At 46.7% G+C, this 4192-nt stretch overlaps 1 long non-coding RNA gene across 1 annotated transcript in view; it reads left to right on the top strand.

The window, feature by feature from the left end:
• The window catches only part of LOC116184946, an 18204-nt gene extending 15503 nt beyond the window's left edge, over positions 1–2701 (top strand). The window contains exon 3 of the long non-coding RNA XR_004149641.1: positions 2688–2701. This is a non-coding gene — a long non-coding RNA (uncharacterized LOC116184946). The remainder of the gene's footprint in view (positions 1–2687) is intronic.
• Positions 2702–4192: the final 1491 nt, after the last annotated feature.

Here is a 4192-nt window from a genome sequence, read left to right as displayed (position 1 = left end):
CGAGAGAGAGAGAGAGAGAGAGAGAGAGAGAGAGAGAGAGAGAGAGAGAAAGATGTTGGCGTTCAATTCCGTTCCTTTTTCGCACGGTTGCTCGAGCGAGTGGGAAAAGTTAAAGTTTACGGGTGGACGCGATCCGATCGTCGTCGCTCGATCCATTAACTCTTGCCCCCACGAACGTGCTCCGATATATTGGCCGCGTCTTTTTTATCGCGGAAAAAATTGGCGCGACACGGATAAAATCGAAACACCGGTTTAACGACACATTCATTATCGAAATATCGGAAGGGGCAACAACGCTCTTGGTCGAGCAAATAAACCGAGTCCAGATGCATGGAACGAAACGATGGATTTATCGGGGAGGTAAACTTTAGCATTAAAGTTTGCACGGCTCGGCTCGGCTCGGCTCGGCTCGGGGAAAATTGAAACGTAGACCTCGTAGGATTTTGACGTTTCGCATAAAATCGGTGTTCGTTTTTCAAACAATTCCGAACAATTTCGTTTACATTCCCATTGTTCCTTCTTCTTCTTTTTTTTTTTTACGCCGCTTCGAGTTCGCGTTTTTCCACGCATTTTTCTTTTTTCTCTTTTTTTTTATCCCCCTCCTCCCATCATATCGTTGCTTTGAATAACAATTTCTTTACGTCATACATAACCTCGACAGCTCTCCAATTTTCAAAGAATTTCGAACGAACGAGCAATTATCGAACGAGCAAAGGTCCTCGTCCTCTTTTTCCTTTCTTTATTCTCTCTCTTTCCTTCTTCGATAAAACCAACGAACAATCAAAGCGCGAACGTTCGATCGCGTTAGAATTGGCGAGATGCGGAGAAATGGAACAACGCGCGGACGCACGCTCGAAAGGAACTTTTATTTCTTCCTGTCGAAACGATTGTGTCGCGCGATTCGTTCCACGATGAATGTCCAACTGCGCGACAATAGCCGTGTTCAAAATCGGAGCACGAGGCAAAAGTTTCTCCTCTTTGAGAGAAGTTCGTCGAATCCGCGATATGATTAAACGGCCGTTTCTTCGATTCTCAAATTTCTTCTTCTTCTTCTTCTTCTTCTTTTTTTTCCTACGAAATCTAATCGATAAACTGAAAGAAAAATATATATCGATAATTCGACGTTTCGATGCTCGATAGATTTATATTTATCGCGGAGTGACATAAATAACGAGACGACTATTTGCCTCGAAACGCGTTGGGTTAACCTTTTCCAACGAATTCTCGTTATTTTCTCGTTGTACGAGCGATCGATGAAACCCCGTTTCGACAGTGTCCGTCACGATGCGCGTTCACGCTTAGGGGATTAGTCGGTGTTTTTCCTCCCCCGCGGTATTTCGCCCGATCGAATAATGGGCGGAATTTGTCGCGCGCGGGAATTTTTAATTTCGCGTTCGAACAATCGCGTTCGACAAATACGAGAAAATAATGGCCTGGTAAATATCGTGATCCGACCGAGCGTTATTTTTGCAATTTCCAAACCCAATTTCAATCGCGTCCGGTCGAAAGGACGATGAACGACGAACCGGATCGGATGCCGCGATCGGGGAGGAAGTTGGCGGAGAGTGTAAAAATCGCGTTTCGAGTGGTGGAACGAAGCGTAATTCTGCAACTTTTCGTCCCCGAGAATCGAACGCGTCCGAGGTTTTATCGGAGGGCAAGTGATTCGAGGCGCCCCAAGGTGTTCGGAACGAAACTCGATTTCTTCTTTTAGCGCCACGTTCGTGGAAACGAAGCGACCTATTCGACCGAATACGAAGGGGATTGGCGTTCGAATTCGCTACGAATTTTTCTCTATTTATCCTTTTTATCCCCGAACCGCGAGTATCGTTTTAGAATACTTTCTCTCCTCGAGGTCGAGGAGGATCGAGTAGGGGGGAGGAAATCGGTCGATCTTTTTATCGATCTTTTTATCGATGCATTTGCACAGGAAATATAGAGGAAAGAAGCTCGGTCTCCTTCCGAGAACCGAGTGGTGGATGATCCGAAATTCCTGCCATTGAATTAACTCGACTGTTGGAAAGCGCGCGCGCAAGGAAAAAAGAGAAAGAAAGAAAGAAAGAAAGAAAAAAAGAAAAAAAAAAAATGGACCCAGACGCAAAAAAAGATTGGAAAGAAGACGCTTTAGAGTATGGTCGCGTAGCTATTGCTGCGAAAACATTGTCCCCGTCCACAAAGAGCGTGGAACCGAGTCAAAGAGGAAACGTGTGTAGTTCCCTCCCTCTCGTTCCCTTTCTCTCGTGTTTGCATTTCCATTGGCAAGAACGCATAAAACGAAACAAAAACCAGAGAGAGAGCGAGAGAGAGACCAAATTAGGACACGTTTCCTCCACGTCCCTAAGAGGATTGTCTTCGCGAAACAACGCCTCGGACGCGTGCACTTCTTTCAAAAAGAAGTCTAAATTTTCAGCTCTAATTTCCAACCCCTTCGGTCCCATCCTTTCTCCTTTGTCCCCGAGCTGTCTCGAAAAATCTCCCTCGTAATTATTCCAACTAACACGACCACCACCTCCTCTCCCCATCGATCGAAACGCAACGAAATTTCTTTTTCTCGAAACGAATTCTGTTGTTCGCAGGATGAGATGTCGAAACGGAAACGGCGAGTGCTTCGATAATGTGCTGCGATAAAAAAGAGAAGCTGTATCGTTATCGCTGCCTTATTGTTTCCCAAGATAAATAATTAATAGGAGTTAATTTCGAGAAAAGGAAGATCGAACGATAGACTGCGCTCCTTTAAGAAGAGGAAGCTCGCTTGAAAATAACGATTTCTGATATTTCTTCGCGATGTAAGATAAAAATAGTTTCCTCCTTCGATAACCAATTTAACGCCTTTCGATCCTATCTCCGAGTCTAAATAGAAATTTCTGTCTCTCATTCGGCAGGAAAATTTGCACAAATTTACCGTAAAATGAACTTCGTTTCCGGAAGGAAGTCGTACGATGGACGTAGGATAGAAAGCTTGGTGACTCGTGTTTCTGCTCGCGGATAGAGGAGGAAGAATTTCCACGGCTCGTGACGCGAATAGTTGGAAATGGGTGGAAAGGATTTTTTTTTCCGCGCGAAAGAGGAAGTTGGCGGGTCGTTGAGAGTCGGAACGATCGCGGCGGAGAACAGCGCGGGGATATATCGATTTGATCGGGGAAAATTTGCACTTTTGTGGCCCGGAAATGCAGCGGTTCGAACGAATCGATGAACGAGCCGATTCTTCCCTCGCATCTCCCGCGCCGTTTCACCGTTTGATTGGTAGGCTTGTTTCCGGTGCCGCGTATCAATCCTTAGAGCGTAGTAGGTCGCATTGTTTTCCTTCCGATCCAATTTTTTTCTCTTTCGACCCTGCTTCCTATTTGTTCTCCATTCGCTGCCCTACTATCTTTTATATACTCTCTTTCTCCATTTTATTACGCGGCAGAACGTCCGCAAAATCGATCTTCCACTTCTAATCTCTAATTTCAAATGTAACGCGGAACGAGCGTTTCTCCTTTTTCTTTTTCGCTAGTGAAACAACGCCGCCAACTTTCCATCCTCCGAATCAATCCATCTTGCCAGACAGGCCCAGACAGACGAATCCTCCTTTCCCTCTATTCCACTCGAGAGATATTCGCTCTATCTGTAACGAATGACGAGAACGTTTCTCTCTTACGAATCTCTCCCGATCGAATCGATTTCGCTGTTTCGCGTCCGAAAGATAGGCACAAAGGGGTAAACGAGACGGGGTGGGAAGGGGAAACGGAAAGTTGGACGTTGGCGTGCAACTTTGAACCGGACGCGTACAATTTCGCGTTTATCTCGAGGCGCACTCGTCGCGATGAAGTTAGGCGAGGCTCTCCGATAGCCGAGGGGGAGGGAGGGGTTAGAGGAAGAGGCGTGGACGACAATCGGAGCAGGGAACAGAAGAAGCGAGAGTGAGGCGGCGAAGGGGAGGGGGAGGGTAAATAGAGCGGTGGTTAATGAGCGAACAAGAGGGGCAGGGAGGCGAAGAATGGGGGAGGGGAGGGGAAAGTGGAGAGGAATAATGAAGGCGAGGCGAGGGTTAATAGCGAGGCGAGGGGGGAGGAAGGAGACAATGAACGAGACGGTGAGAAAGGCGCGGAAATGGCGAGCCTATGTGTAGGTAAAGGGACAAAGGGGAGAGAGGAGAGGGTTAAGAGAAAGGTAGGAAGAAGGAAACAGAATTTCACGCCACCGTCTCTGA

The sequence above is a fragment of the Apis dorsata genome, unplaced genomic scaffold (genome assembly GCF_000469605.1).
Source record: "Apis dorsata unplaced genomic scaffold, Apis dorsata 1.3 scaffold_77, whole genome shotgun sequence".
In the NCBI taxonomy this organism is placed as follows: domain Eukaryota; kingdom Metazoa; phylum Arthropoda; class Insecta; order Hymenoptera; family Apidae; genus Apis; species Apis dorsata.
This window is presented reverse-complemented; position numbering and strand designations above follow the sequence as displayed.